The sequence below is a fragment of the Anser cygnoides genome, chromosome 1 (assembly GCF_040182565.1).
Source record: "Anser cygnoides isolate HZ-2024a breed goose chromosome 1, Taihu_goose_T2T_genome, whole genome shotgun sequence".
NCBI classification, from domain to species: Eukaryota; Metazoa; Chordata; class Aves; order Anseriformes; family Anatidae; genus Anser; species Anser cygnoides.
In genome coordinates, this window is record NC_089873.1 from 95,159,466 (window position 1) to 95,175,419 (window position 15,954).

At 41.0% G+C, this 15,954-nt stretch overlaps 1 protein-coding gene across 3 annotated transcripts in view; it reads left to right on the top strand.

Annotated features, from left to right (window-relative positions):
* CMSS1 (cms1 ribosomal small subunit homolog) overlaps positions 1-15,954 on the top strand; it is a 239,465-nt gene that overhangs the window by 168,914 nt on the left and 54,597 nt on the right. The window lies entirely within an intron of this gene.

Below are 15,954 nucleotides of genomic sequence, written 5' to 3' on the forward strand. Positions count from 1 at the left end.
AGTCAGAAGAACATCACACCGAAAAATGTTTTGGCTCTTTAACTTTAAAGAAATACTAACGTCAGCTCAGCTGAGCTCCCAGATTCACGTTTGGCAAAAGAAAGATTACATAAACAGAATTTTTTCCCCACAGTTGGAAAGAGTTGGTCCCTGTAACTTCATCAAGCTTCTGTGTTCAGTCCTTGGTCAGAAAAGAAAAAGTGACTTTCATCCGGGGTGCAGTCAGCAAGCCCGGCTTTGCTGGCCCAGAAGGGCCAATTTCTTTCTCCTCTTTTCCCACAGTAATGCGTTGGGTCAGCTGAAACGATCTTGTGTGTCAAATCCATCTCGTGAAGTATTGTTTGGGCCGGGCTGAAGATACACAGGGTGAACATTTGAAGAATTCCAAAGTTCTAATTTAGTGTTAATAAATTAAAAGTTAGTGACTGCAGAAAAATGCTTACTGCATCCCCCTCTAAAAAGAGGGGTATTGGAATTCAGAAAATTCACCTTTGCATTTAGCTGGAATTTATTTTCATGCTTTCTGTGAGGATTGTTTGGTCTGATCTTGGTGCCTCTGTTTGTGTTTCTAATACAAATGCCTTTCATTCTTCCTCTAAATTATACCAAATGCTCAATAGGAAGAGCAGATGTTCTCCAATTATACAGGAAAATAAATTGAAAAGGAAATAAAAGCTGGGAGGGCGTTTTAGATGCCAGGTCACTCTTGCAGGGAAGGTCTGTTAGGCTATGTGAGAGCAGACAAAGGCAAGCGGCGTGCCCCAGCTCCTCCCAGGCCATCAAAGAGGCCATCAGCCCACCAAAGGCCCAGCTCCACAAATCCAGAGGAGCACAAGGGCACAGTGGCAGGCAGGAACCCAAATTAAGGACCCAAAGGAAGGGACATCCTGTCTGGGCCCTTCCCAAGGCTGCCCCAGGAGAGCCTCAGCCCCAGTGTCCAGGTCTGAACCCCATCAAGATGAGTCAATGCCAGAGCACCTTTGGGGCTGAGGGGGTTTACTGCTGAGGTGCATGGGACACGTGATGGGGTGCAGGGCAAGAGCATTTGGGGATTGCACAGGACTTCTTATGGGATGTTAGGGGAGGTACCAAAGGCAGGTAAAGGGTAAAAATATCCTAACTGAAAGATGTTAGAGACTGGCAACCGTGTATGCTTTTAGGTTTTGTGCAGTGCCGGGTGAGCTGCTGAAGCTTGAGTTAGTAGTGCTAGCATTATGGCAGTGAAAGAAAGTGGTATGACCAAACTGACACCTTTGAGCATTGGCAATTAAGTAGTGACATCCTATTGTGCTTCCTTTAAGCCACTTGACATCCTTTTTATTCCCTCTGTCTTTACATTTTGGCTGCACCACAAAAAGTCTGAAATACTCTGCTAACAGGATTAGCAGCATTAGAACACAACTTCTGTCTCTTGATGGACATACTTGTAACAATTCATTGCAGAAAATGCAAGCAAAATGTGTCTATGAAGTCCGAAGATTGTTGAAATAATATATGCTGCTTGTTTTGCAGCTGCATGCAACCACCTCTTTCCTTGATCATCAGCTAGTTCATCTCTTTAGAATTTGTCTGGTGGTAATTTTTATTCACCACTGCTCTTGTAAAAGCATCTGTTAATCATGGTTACTTTCCTTTCAATTTTAAAATCTTGCTAGAGTGGATGACCCATACACCACTCATTTAAAAACTTAAAGGCAGCTTCTTTGCCTTCTGTCTCCCTTTTTCTTCCTGCCTCACCCTCCTTTAAAGGAGAATCTTTCAAAACAAGTTTCTAGCTTGACTTTTCCTCCACTTGAAAAAAAAATTGGCTGTTCAATAAGAAGACAGAAGAAGCAGAGTTACATGGAGAAATTACGGATACTTTGGTCACCAAACCAAAAGGAAAATCTGGACAAGCAGAATAAATTAGTTTGGAATTTGGCCAAGCTAGCAGTGGGAGAGGATGGACAAGTTCATATCTTTTAAGGAGCCCAGTAAGTGGCTAAGACTTGAGTTTTACATCTTTATTAAAAGAAGACACCCTGAAAAACACCATGGAGGAGGGAATATGGAAGCAGGAGTGCTTTCATTGATACTTTAGTAAATAGAAGTGCTGTTTGTAAAGTATTGAATCTTAGGCATTGCTTTTAATGCCATGCAAGATGAATTCGCCCATGCTCTCTTGCTGAGGTCAGATGAGGTGACTAGGTACGTTACGATAACATTTTGTTATTTTATTTTTTGAATGGTTTGTGTAAGCTCCTAGATGAGAGTGCTTTAGTGCAGGGCTGTCTGTTTAATAACACCCCATCAGGTGCTGATGTTAAATCTGGCTGCAGCTTTTGAAGGGTTTTGATGATGGATTGCCTGGAAACTGTGAGCTGTGACCTCTGTAACAATGTCAGTTTGAAGCCTGTCTTTACAGGCATACTAAAACTATTAGATCTGGTAACTGAAGCAGCATGTGAGATCCCACCATTTCTCTTAGTGGCTGTGTGAAGGCCTCCATCTCATCATGCCCTTGTGGCATTTGTTTTCATTCTAGCAGTGGAAGCTGAATTTGGAAGAGTTTTCATTGCAATTGAGAAGTCCCTCAGGAGGGAGCTCTACAATAGCTTATTTAAGGGGTTAACTCCTTGATAAATTACACAGTCAGCTCTCGCTTAGCTCTGCTGGCTACCTGGGTTTTAGATTAGCAAGATTATGTCTTCTCCTAACATCCTCTGCTTCATCACATTGTTGTGAAATACAGAGTGAGGGATGAGCTAATGGCAGTGCCCACTGCTCCTTAAACATGCACCCGCTTCTTACAGAAATCCAGTCACTATTTATTTTCAAGAAATAATATGGCATGGGTGTGCTTTAGATTAATTTTACGTATGGTTAGTTTGCTTTGTGTTTTAGTCTTGTCTGGTCATCTTTTCTCAATTTGCCAGCAAAATGAAGAGTTGACCTAAGATATTTCTGAGCTGAGTTCTGAACTTATGTTTTCGTCTTAATCTACCTGAACTCTTTTGCCTTCAGTGTGTTAAAACCTGTAGAATTATAAACCCACTAGTGGTTTGTTTGTTTGTTTCTAGCGTACACTTGATGTTAGCTGTCTTTCCACAAAAGAGAAATGGCTTGACTCTGAAATAAAAGAACCCAGTTTTTAGGGCCAGTAATCAAATGTTTTATTTTCTGCTGGAAAAGTCATAGAAAGAAACACCAGATTAAATATTTGCCTCTTTTGGAAGCAAATAAAATTATTGAAAATTTGTAATAAAACTGTATTAATAAATTCTGAAACTAGAGCTATAGGATTGTTTGACTTTTTGTTCATATTTTGCGGGCGCACTTGAGGCCATTTGAGGCAAGTACAACCACATGCAGGAACTGCCTTAGTTTTGTGTTTTAGCTTTGAGTCTTTCAATACAAGAGAAGTTACCTGCTCAGCAAGATTGTCACCACTTGGTGGCTGCAAACAAAATGTACAGTTCTTAGGCTTTATTATCAAATGAACTTTTGTAATTTAGTCTAAATCAGGAGAATGAACCACTCAGTTTGAATTTTTTAAGGGTGCTGCATAGAAAGCAGAGAGGTAAGATTTCCTTTAAAGAGTGTTTAGCCCTTGAAAAGTTTTTTTTTTTATTTTCTTTTAAATAACTACAACATTAAAGTCTGTTTGCAATCTGAAAAAAAGTTAAAACATAGCAGCATTTTACTTCATGTTGCTATATTTTATTTTTAGTTTTGAATCTCCTCAATTCATTGACCACTTGCTTTTTCCACCAGCTCAGCAATGTTTGGGTGAAAAGAGCTTGCTAAGCTGATTGGAGCAATGCAAGAGAGATTAGTTAATAAAGATCAGATTTGGATATCAGGGACATCTTATGTTTCTGTGCTCGTTTAAAGACGGTAGCATTGTGGAGGTGATGAGGGAAAATATTCATCAAATTTGTCTTTCTTCAGTTCCTTCATCTTTGAGTTTGTGGAAGCCCTCTCAGACTGAGCACCTTTCACAAGTAGTGATGGACACCCAACAAGCATACACCTCAGAACTGATGTTGCAGTTTCACCAGATTATGGAAGGTCTACTCCCTCTCGTGTGAAGCAGTTCTTTTTGCTGGTAATTTGAGTGTCTGTTTATTCCTTTCAATGTCTTAAACCTTTCACCTTCCCTGTTCACCTTCATCAACTTAAGAAACAGTGGAGCCAGATTGCAGAAGGCATGTGGGCATCACTCGGACATCCTCCACCTTACCCGGATCCATGAGTGCAGCAGCGTAGAAAGATGAGCATTGCCTGACACTGTTTAAATTAGTACGTGGCTTGATGTAAAATTGTGTCCAGCAATGACAAAAAAGCATGTTGCATCCTGTTTTATTGAGGCTGATGATATGCTCAGCAGAGATTTCTATTCCCAACTTTATCCGGGTGCAGGCTGAAGGAGAAGGAAGTAAACTCTGAGAAGCCCAGAGCATATCTAAGGCACGTGAAAGTCTCTTGGGGGTTGCTTTCCTTCTCTCTCTCTGTTCTGTCTGCAGTTTGTTGAGGCCAGCAGCTTGGCAAGGACTTGCCATAGCACTAGCTGGGCACACACCCGGGCTGTGGGGTGCTGGGGACGGGGCAGGGGGCTGGGGCTGGCTTAGAGCTGCTGCAGGTCTCTGCAGCAATTGTGGTGTGGATGCTCAGAAACATAGTGCTCCCCGGTCTGTAGGGTGAAATCACCCCATGGTTCCCCCATCACGTTCCTTTCACATCTCTCAGGATCCACTGACTCAGTGTTAAAAAAGGACTTGCAACACATGCATCTATTCAGTCCCACTCCATTTAGTACATGACTCAATCTGTGGAGTGAAACTCACGGCATGAGTAGGGAAAAGCTACTATCAGAGGCACTTTTTCCTCTTAGACATCATCTACCTTTATTGTAGGCAGCTTTTCTCCACTGTCTCTAACTAGCCTTCTGCTTTTATTTTTCGTGGCTGGGACACGGTTCTCGTTGGTGATCATATACTAGCTGGGAGGCCACAATGTGAGCATGGATGTGGCTGCTTTTATTTCCCTTTACCTGAAGAACGAGAGGCAGCAGGAAGTATTCAGCTATGCTGAGAGAACAATTTCTGGGCTCAAAAAACAAACTAGAAGCCCTTCTAAGAAATGAGTAATTCTGTTCTGTTATCCCTATCCTTGGTGAATGCAGATTACAACTTATCCCCATGTGCGGTGCTTCTGCTGCATTATTTGGGGTACCGTCTTCAGAGCTGCTGCTTCTCCTACAGTGTTATCTGTCCCACACACATGACATGGAGTATGTTTACCATCAGTCTTGATAATGGATGCTTTTCTTCTGCTTTCTCCTTGATGGTAAGCACACGGACTCATTTTTTTTAAAGCAGACTTTTAGCTATATAACATCGTCTTAAGGAATGAAGAGGTCCTTGGGTAATGCCCAGGCTAGTCAAACATTTTCGTAGTCAATAAATTACTGCCAATGCTTAAAGATCAGTCTTTTGTGAGATTAAACCCAGATCTTTTCATATATGTATATCAGAGACTTGGAGGCAGTTTTTTGGTTCCCAGTTTTACATTTTGTATTTATATTCATGTCCTTAGAGACTTTTAAAGCATCTAACAGTTCTCACTGGAGCAGAGACATTCGTGGAGCCTTGTCAGATAAGCTGTGGAGTGTGTAGTTCAGTAAGATACTCATAATTCAGCAGATGTGCAAGCAGTTAATTTCTTTCCTTCAGCTGTGGATCTTTTATTTTTTTGTAAATATATTTTCTCTTTTTTCGTGCAAAATCAAAGCAGTTCTTTTTTTTTTTTTGCCAAGTGTTTCTTTAAGGTTGTTCAGTACTGATATTTTCTCTGAAGTTAAGAAATAATATTCAAATTATATGTGTGGTTCTAAAGTACTGCTTTACATTTTGGGGGGAAGAGTGACTTAGCTGTTCAGAAGAAAAACTGCTAAACTGTCTGTAGAATTTGTGACTTAACATTTTTTTTGAGAGAAGTCTGTTACATGTGATATGTTGTATTGATGTTAAAACGTGTTTGTAAAGTACCATGAGAGTGGGAGGGTGGAATGCTTTGTAAGAAATCCTGAGGGATGTGAAATTCTAGTTTTGGGCTGACAGTTACAACATTGTTCAACATCATTGTGAAAATGTAGCAAAATACCTTAATGTATATATTGAGGAAAATCAATGTCAGATTCCTTTTGTGTTTTTAAATGGATACATTTCTGTAACTGGGTTCTAAACTTCGGTCTCTACAAAAGCAATAGGAAGTTTGCCATTTAAAGCAGTGTGACTAAGATTTGGCTTATGGCTTAAGATAGGGCTTATGTTTGGGCTGGATTTTTCTCTCAGTCACACTGGTGTAGCTTCAAAATGGTTTGCTGGTGATTCGCAGTAGCCCACAGTAGTGGGTTACTATAAATAAAAGTTCTCCAAAGAGATTTAGTATTTGTTAAGGAAAGCTGTGGGAGGATTGTCTCTGCTAATTCCACATCTCCGGCTATCACAGTAGAAGAGGAAAAATGAGGCTTTCCCTAGGCAGCTAGGACAGAGGTACAGAGAACTTCGTAGATCAAAACCAGCTTACTGAGCTTGACCCAGGCATCACCTGAGAGTAAATACAGAGCATGTTTCAAATTTGTCTGTTTTCCATTTGTGTGGGTCAGTGGTGAAATATCAGTTAAGATGATTCTAGTAAGATAAATCTTTATCTCAGATGCTCTTGCAAGTCTGCACTGGCCATTCAAGCAGATCTTGTGGCTAGAAGTGCAGGAAGATTCTGGCTTCTGGTAGTGCTGATGTTGTAGAAATAGGTCACACTCTCAATGTAATAGCTAAAGCAAGCAAGTGGTTAATGCTTCAGGCCTTCCAGCTGTTTTGGCATTAATTAAGAGAGTGAGTGGAATTGATCAACATGTTAATTATTCTGTTACATTTTTTTCCAAAAGTAAAACTCCCAAATTACAGTAATTTTGTGAAAGTATTGCAACAATGCTCTTTAATGAGATCTTAACAGCAAGAGGATGAAAATGACTATCTGTAGTGGGAATGCATGACTTACTACCAAACATCAAGAAATATCCATAATAGGAATTTTGTTTTATAGCCTTTCTAATATGAAGCCAACAGATCTAACAATCCTGTTACGCAACATATTTATGCACTTTGCTAAGTTTTGATCACTAGACTCCCCAAGGAGTTTAAAAGAAAGGAAATAAAAAGCCCCTGACACTCATGTTGCTGACCTCCTTCCAACCTGCTAGCAGCAGCTCTTGTGACATTTTTATTGCTTAGGGAGCAAAGTATGAAACTGTCTGCAAAGGCATGGGATCCCAGCTATTCTGCAAAAGATGAAAGTTTCTGATTGTTTTATAGGATGTATATTGCCGGTGCTAGAGGCTGTGAAATTTGCACTTCAGTTTTTGGAATGCCCCTTCAGACATTGGCCAGGGAAATACATTTAAAATGTACTTTACCTAGAATACTAGTGAATCCCACAAGGCTTTAAATAACCTGTGTTATAACGTCACTGTGGTTACACATGAGAATAATTAGTAATGCCGTGTTCTATCTCCTACATGACTGGCAAGGCTTCAGAAACACTGTGCTCTGGAAATTCACATTAAATATTTTTCCATGCTTCAGCTGACTGTAAGTCTTGTTATTCATTTACTTTTAAAACACAAAACAAAAGAAATTATTAGTCACTGGAAGAAAATGTAATTGATCTAACTGCTGTGTCGGTTCAATTTTCAGTTTATTGCTTTTAGCTATAAACGCGTATTGGCCGTAGAATTCCTTTGTGCTAACAGAAGAATTCCTGTGTACGTCAGAGGCACGGTGAAGACCCCCAGTAGGCTAGCAGAGCTAATGGCATCGAGGTGTGTGAGAGAGAGATGGGAGCAATCGGGGCTAGCTAAAGGATGGAAAGAGTTGGCAGATTCAGGGTGAGGAGCTCAGGAGAAAATAAGGACCCGATCGGTTTTAACATACACTACAGAGAGTTGCAGGGCAGTGAGGTTTTAGGCCTAAGTAGACGGAGCTGCTTACAGCGTTTTTATGAAGACTCTTCCTTTACTTCCTTGTCTGTAGCGTCTGTGCTAAGAGAAGGGCAATTTATTTCCTTTACGGTATCTCAGGTTCATCCTGGAGTCATTTAGTTGGGTGAACCAATTAAACATCGCGCTGGGGAAGAGTTTGTGAAATATCACATACTTTGAGCTTATGAAGCTTAAATGAGGTGTTTGCTTACCCAACACTCTTCCTGCTTGCTTGCATTCATGACCTAAAACACCTGGTGATGCAAGGTCTTGCTATTGTACTAGTTCATTTCTTGGGTGGCTGCTGCTTTCTTAGGAATATAATTTATTGCTTTTCTGCTTACTTTTCTGCAGCTATGTCAATGTAATGTAACACAAACTTCAGCCACAACTAAGAGCTGTGTATTGTCTTGCACATGACGAGCTTTTGTCCTCTTTGAGTGCAAGATAGAAAAAAAGCAATTTCTCCCCAACTCTTGTTTGTTGATGGCTAAGAGCAGTGGTGGGTTTCTACAGCTGTCCCCACAGAATGTTCAGAGGGTGTTACTGGGAGCCAGCTGTAATGAGCTCCTATTTACATGCTTCCTGGAAATCAGCTCAAGTGAATATGCAAACTTGGCCATCTTTTTCATTGAAAGGCATCTAAGGAACTAGAGTTCAAAAGTAAGTTAAAAGGAGAGTGAAACAGATGTGCTATGAATAAATGTTGTTATAGGCACGTTTGTGCCTGAATATATATTTTTTCATTTATACTTTGAATAAAACAAATATGAAAACAAGGCATAACCTCATAATAAGCCACCTAACTATACATCATTGGCTTGTATAAGACAAACATCCTTTTTAAAAAAAAAAAAAAAAAAAAAACTTTTAAACTCTTTGCTACCTTTACTTGTTCTGCATTTGGATTTGTTCTGGATTAAATTCTTCAGATTGAGGGACTGCTTTGCTCTGCATTACACACAGTGTAACAAAACCAAATCACACAGTACTGGTACTGTATAGATGCTTTGTTTCTAGGTAATTGTACTCGTTTCCTTTGACAGTGACTACAGAAAAGTTTAGTCAATCTATTTTCATTCTGTTTTTCAGATGTCTGGTATTTGTAATGAATGCATGATCTGTTAATTCCCCTCATTCCTTCCCCTCCCCAGTGAAAGAAAAGTGCAGTTTCTGGTTTAGGATAAACTATTGCTTCCTCGTGGTTCTGTATATCCCCCATGTATCAAAATGGCTGGGGGAATTCTTCAGAGAATCAAAGATCTCTTGAATTTCCTCTTAAATTAAAAATGTGTGACTGCTTCCCAGTAGTTTCTTTTACTGGACTGTACAAGAAGAGCTCAGAACTGGGGGAACTGTTGAACTGCTCATTAGCTATGCTGAAGTTACAAAAATATCCGAAACTGTAAATTCTCTGGAGAAGAAGTGAACCACAGAATAGTGTAATCTGCCAGACTATTATACATATGTGCTCAGGAGTGTTGTGACTTTAAGTATGGCATATGTTAGATGAATGTCAAGGGGGACCCTGGAAGAAAAGCTACAGAAGTTTCATCCCTATGCATGGAGAATCCTGCTGGGACCCTTCATCCTTGCCAGTGAATCACCATGCCTCGGGAATTTGTCCTAATGTGCTAGCTAGTCTTTGAAATGAGGTAAAAATCAAACAGCTGCAACTCTAAGCTACATCTGGCAGGGGGAAAGCATGCTCTCCACAATTGTGCTCATGCACAATTGCCTGTTGGTATCTTGTCCCTTTGTGCGTGTGCATGCAGCCCTTGGAGCTGGAGACACATTGGAGCTAGCCATGCCTACAAGGAGCGATCCCAGTCAACCTCCCTACTCTGTGTCCTGTGCACTGGCAGCGAGTGGATGGTGCTGCCCTCGCCTGCTGCCTCCTCTTCTTGTCTTGACAAGACAGAGCTCGCTTGTGATTTGCTGCTCTTTGCTGGAGGTTACCCAAGCCTTTCCGATTAATGTCGCTTCTTTTGTGAATTTTAATGTTTTTACCATCTTTGTAGCTTTTAATACATGTTGCCTGTTTGATGGCTCAGTTTCCAGTCTCTGGGTTTGGTTTGGTTTTGTTTTTTTACATAGCTGCGTTGTAGCTAGATGTTAGCTATGAGAGCTCCATTTCTTGCTGAGGAGATGCAGCTCCTTGTATGCTGGGTGAAGAGCATAATCTGCTTACATGTGGTGTGTCAGAGTTTGGAGCCCAGGGCCAGAGCGCATTGCCAAGAAAAAATCCAAAGCTTCCTTCTCAGCAGGCCATTTTCTTCCGTTTGACACAGAAGCGGTCAGACTGAGCATCTTCGCTCACAAATGAAAATGCAGAATGATGACAGTAGCTGATAGTATCTTTGTTGTGGCAGGGGATTGCTTCACGTCTCTCAGTCTTGAAGAAATCTGTTTCATCGCTGTGGTTTGGCCATTCACAGAAAGTACCTCCGCTTCACAGCGAACCGTGATGACTAACGAGGGATCCCCACTGAGGCCAATTAGAGCCTTGCAAATGGCTCCTTCCTCAGAAGGACTAGAGCAGACGCTGTATTTTCCACCCTGGTGACTCACTGGGTAGTTCTGGAAAGCAGACGCTGTGTTCCCTGTAGGTCATCCCACGTATCTGCATCTCCCTGCGCTCCTGATCCTTCATACCTTCAGCCTGTTCAGGTCCGTCCTGTCCTGGGTTTGCACCAGTCAGGCAGGGCCTGGTGGAGCCTTGCCTGGCTGTGTGGGTGAGAGCCCCTCCAGCCCTGCCGCTTTCTGTGACTCCACTGGCCTGATCTTCTGTGCAGTGCACATCACTGGGCTGTCTGCTGCCCCACAGACACCCTATTCTTGGTGAGCCATGCTCCCACAGCCTGGTTTAAATCCTTGTTCTTAGCAAGTCTCATTCAGTGGCTTCAGGGGACACTAGGCCGCGAGGTGTGCTTGTCGAGCCCTCGTGGTTCTCCACACGTCTCACAGGTAGGTCCCTGTCAGCCAGGGGTCACAGGTTCATATCTGGGGCTTCAAAAGGTGCCTATTTAATCTGGATAATTTTTGTTTTGAGGTCATTTCAGCCCTACATCTAAAAGGAGGTTTGTTTTTCTGAATCTGTGTTACACTGTACGTTTCTGTGCTAATACACATGTAGAAATGCATCATCTTTGCCTCTGTAACTGCAGGTTATAGTTCAGTTTCTGAATGATCTGGTATAGATCTCTGGTAACTTAATTGGGTCTTGGAATTTCTCACAAGAAAATGAATGCAAGGCTGCCTGTTCCCTTATATTTTGAAGAGGATTAGGTTTTGGGGGGGGGGGGGGGGGGGGGCATGATTTCTGCTAAAAAAAAGGAAATCTGAAGAGGTTGAGGCTGACCTGCTCAGTGCTGTGTCCCCATTACACAGCCATTTTCCCAGATGTAGCATTTCTCCTGGACTGACTAACTGCCTTGAAAAGCACGTCAAGTTCCATGTCATGTCAGGAAATGAAGCTGGTTTCCTTCGCTCCCCTCCCCTCTTCTCAGGCGCTAACATCCTTGCCTGAAGATTGTCCATATTGCTGGTAGAAAGTATGCTTTCTCCAACCACCCACAATGAGTTTAAGCTGTAGGAGAATGAATTGCTCTACATTTCTGTGTTAAAAAGGCTCTTCTATACCACTGGCTCTGCTTGGAGGTGGTCCCATTGTGTGGCAGATTGTAATTTGTACATTGATATTAGTGTGCTAGAGCTGCTAGTGGGGACTGGGATTCTTTCCTTCCGTGAATGCAAGTAACCTCCATTAGCTTCTCTAAATGAATATTCCCTGTCCCAAGGTCTGCAGAGCTGCTTACAAGGTGTGCATCTCTGCTAAGTACTGTTGTAAAGGACATCAGGTGGGATTTGGGTTTTGCTGCAAAAGGGCTCAGTGGTCACTGTGCTGCTGGACTTTCAGATACTCTATTTCATGTGAGGTAGGCAGGGGAAGGACATACTAACGGTAACCATGCAGGTGAACCGTCATTTAGAGGAGAAAGAGAACATCATTCTCCAGTAAATTGAGTCTATTTTCTTTATGCGCAAACACAACTAACCTTCCTGTCTGTTTGCCCTGGGGTTTTGCTAGGAAAATTAGATAATTATACATTTTAAAGAAACTGGTGTGATCCACCGATACTTTTAATCACATGCCCATAGGGAAGAAGGTCTGAGGACACTGCTGCTGGTGCTGGAAGTCCTGAAAGGAATGTGGCTTGCCTGAGTGTTCCTACACACAGTCATGGCATGGTAAACATTACAATGATGTCATCCAAGCAATCCTTAGTTACTGGACAGTAACTTTAAAAAAAAAAAAAAAAAGAAACAGCCAACAACCTGAAATATTTTTTCTTCAGTTTCTAGCACAGACAAATCAAATTGCAGTTTAGATTAGCTGTGAGCATTCAGCTTGACTTGTAGTGCTGTTGCTGGCTAATATATATGTCAGTTTCTCCTCTGGTGAAACAAGCTTTAGGTAGTCTTTTTTTATAGCCACCTTCATGGTACCTTTTCGGTGCTTCTCTTCATTACTAAATATGTGTAGTCTCATACCTTTTTGTGGTTTTTAACATCATCTTAAAAGTGGAGATGAGGAAAGAAGAACCTAAATTTGATCTCTGTCCTGATAATTGTCCTATTTTCTTTCCTCTAATTATTAGGATCAAACAGAGGAGAGCTTTGCTGGGAAAGGTCAGTGTTGGCATCATGCAATGTGCTAAAGCTTGCATAGCAGTACTGTAAAGTATATCATAGAAAACACAGAAGAGACTAACTGCTCAGTTTTATATCCAAAAGTGGGGATAACTGGTTCCTTAGTTTCTAGAATTGGCTGTATTCGCTAATGCTTGGTGATTAAATTCAGTAGGGACTAGACGGTAGAGGGGCCTTTGGATCTATCCCTGAAAACGCAGAATCTTGAGCTATTTTGCATCTGGAAGGAAGAAAGTTCCAAATTTTGAGGTCAACCATATTAACAAACCTCTGCAAATATATTTTTAGTTCACAGAGTGAAAGTCAGATTTGGCTGGTGAGGTCTGGGTTTCCTTCTGCTAAGGGTGTTAGCTGATACTTTATTACAAATGAAGTGTTTTGTTTCCCATTTTTCTTGCAACTGGCAAAGTGCAAAACTTCCAGCTTGGACTTGGCGTCAGAGAAGACTTCCCCCTGCTTCCCCCTCAAATTCTTGTATGTAGCTTGTCAGTAGCTTTATGGTATTGTGGAAAAGTCAGAGAGATGTCACCCTTCTCAGGAAGAAAATGGGAAAATTGCTAGTTCTTGAATAGATTCAAAGTTGCAGATGTTTGCTATTGTCTTCTAAAGAATGAAATTTAATTGTTATGTGCTACTAAGACTTTAAGATAGTCAAGGGAACATTATCTCACTATAAAAATAATTGAAACCTCCTTTCAGGATAATGCACATGTGGCTAATATAGACACTGGCCACAGAGGTTGTATCTGGGGATTTTAAGATTTATGGTATTTTTTTTGAGTGCCATGTTGTGTTTTCATGTCAATGGATATAATTCCATTGACTTAGGTTGAAAATGTGTTTTTTTTTCATGTGTGAGATCACAGTCCCTAAAACCTAATTGCTAATATTTGTTTTCATGTTTTATATGCACCTCTTAGGACATTAGAACAACTTTTTAGTATGCTGAATTTTCAGAACCTTGCTTTGAGCTGGGTTTATTTCAATTCTATTTAGGATTGTAAAGCCAGGGTGATGGAACAACAGATCAGCCTTGGGACACATTGGGACTGGTTGTCTGTTCTCTTGCAAATCCTAATGTGGATACTTAAGTTCTGTACTGTTTGCACTCAGAGCTGAGAGGTTCTCAGTGCCCTGGTGGTGTATGTGACACATGAAGATGTTTGACCCATCAGCTTTTTCATAGAATTTCAGGGTTTTGTGAATCAAGCAGTCCATGCACCAGAATAACACCCAGATCCCAGTGTAGTGCAGTGTGGCTACATCAAGAGCATTTTTTCCTTATTAGACAGAAGTGAGACTTTGGCTGCATGAGATGGGACTGATTAAAAGCTGATTTTCTTTCTCTTTCTGGGGTCCCAAAAGCTATTTCTTTTGGTTCCTGAAAACAAACAAACAAAAAAAGGTTTTTCACCAAGAACTGATACCTCTTGTGAAAGACTCAGTAGTTGCAAGTCCAGTTTTCCGGATTTGTGGTTGATAAGTGCATTAAAAAGTGCATGCAGCTTTTTGAGTTATTCTGGTGTAAGATACTAGAAGAAAATGAGTATTGTACTTTTAAGATGATTTCTTTCTTAGTAGTTAATTTATCTCTAAGGGGGAAAAACACAGCAATGTTGAGCTCAAAGTATTGAGTACTTCAGTCTTCCTCAGCTGCAGCTTACTGGGGAAAAAAAACTAGAGGGGGGATAATCTAAACATCTAAACCTTCTTAAACCAAACAGAGGAATAAAAAGATCAATACAATATTTTCTGTTGGCATATTCACTCAGATGTTCTGCTGGTTCAGTATCGTTGTTCTGATTTTACTTCATTTTAAGCCTGAGAGGGCAGCCTAAAATACAATTGGTGATCCATTAATTTAGTGCTAGTTAGTGTGAAATTAGTGGAGTTTTCCAGCAATCTAGATGGCAGAGGCCCAGTGCAAGACCCCTATTGTCTTTGATATGTACCATTAGTGTGGTCCACGTGAGCTTATAGTGGAGTATGCAAAATAAGGACTGTGTCTAACACCTCCAACTATGGGCCCTAATGCTGCAGCTTAGGCAGGTGAGGTGCCTTTGTTTTAAGGTTCAGAGTACTTGTCCTTGAGGTCATCACAACAGGAAAAAAATCTGAAGAAATTTCAGTATAGGATTGTGGCTTCCTGCAGTGATAGGCAGTAAATTCTAGGCACTTCTGTATTGTTGGTGTTTCTGAAACTTTTCATTATACAATGAATTTGCCTCGAAAGTCTATGGCAAATTAGAACAGAAGGATAATCTTCAGTATTAGAGAATGATTAAAGCTCATACTTCAAATATATTACAGTAGATTTCTTCCATGTGTCAAGGGGGAAACTCAGGGGTGAGGCTCATCAGCATGTGACCTCAAAGCAGACAAAAGATGAAATGCTTCATGGCTCACACGGCTTGTTCTCTGCAAAGCATTTTAGTAGGATGAGAGGGTATTCAGAAGTACTCATCACTAGCTTGATTTTCTTCCCACTGAAGTGGATTGTTTGTTTTGAAGGTTTGGTGATATTTTTTTCCTCCTAAATTCTCTGGGAGTGGATTTGAACAACACTAAGTGCTTCTGTAATTCTTATTTTTCTAATGTAGTGCCCATGTTTCTTCAACGTTGGTTAGCTGTGCCTGTAGTTTTCTATAAATGTTCACAAGTGTGCACATGTGCGTAAGCTACACGGGTGGATTTTGCTATAACCTGCTCCTGCTGCGTTCCCATATTGGATCTGAGTATCACTTTAACCCCAGCCTGGTCTGTATGTGTATTAAATTTCTTTGAATAATAAGTGCATTTAATTCTTGCTAAACATTGTTTACTTCCTGCCTATGAATGGTAAAACCTCAATGTCTGTTTTTCATATATTTCCAGGAACCTCATGCAATCCCAATGGTATGCCCTAGGGAACAGCTTATGAGGTCAGCCCTGCTGCTTACTTATCTTGGGATTCAGCCCTTCCGTACTTGTTCTTCAATAGTAAAATTCTTGGTTCAAAGCCACTATTGAAAGATGAAGATAGCATGGGGAACCCATATAGTTCACCTGACGCTGATGGTATTATGATGTGGGGAAGACGGTGTTCAAGGGAGGTAGCCATCCTGCTCTGGGGCATTTGGTAACTTTTTACACACTGTAATAAGGGCAAGGAATTTTGTTCTTTGATGAGGATCAGATGGAATTTCAAACACCTCTGGCAGGTTGTGTATTAACATGTA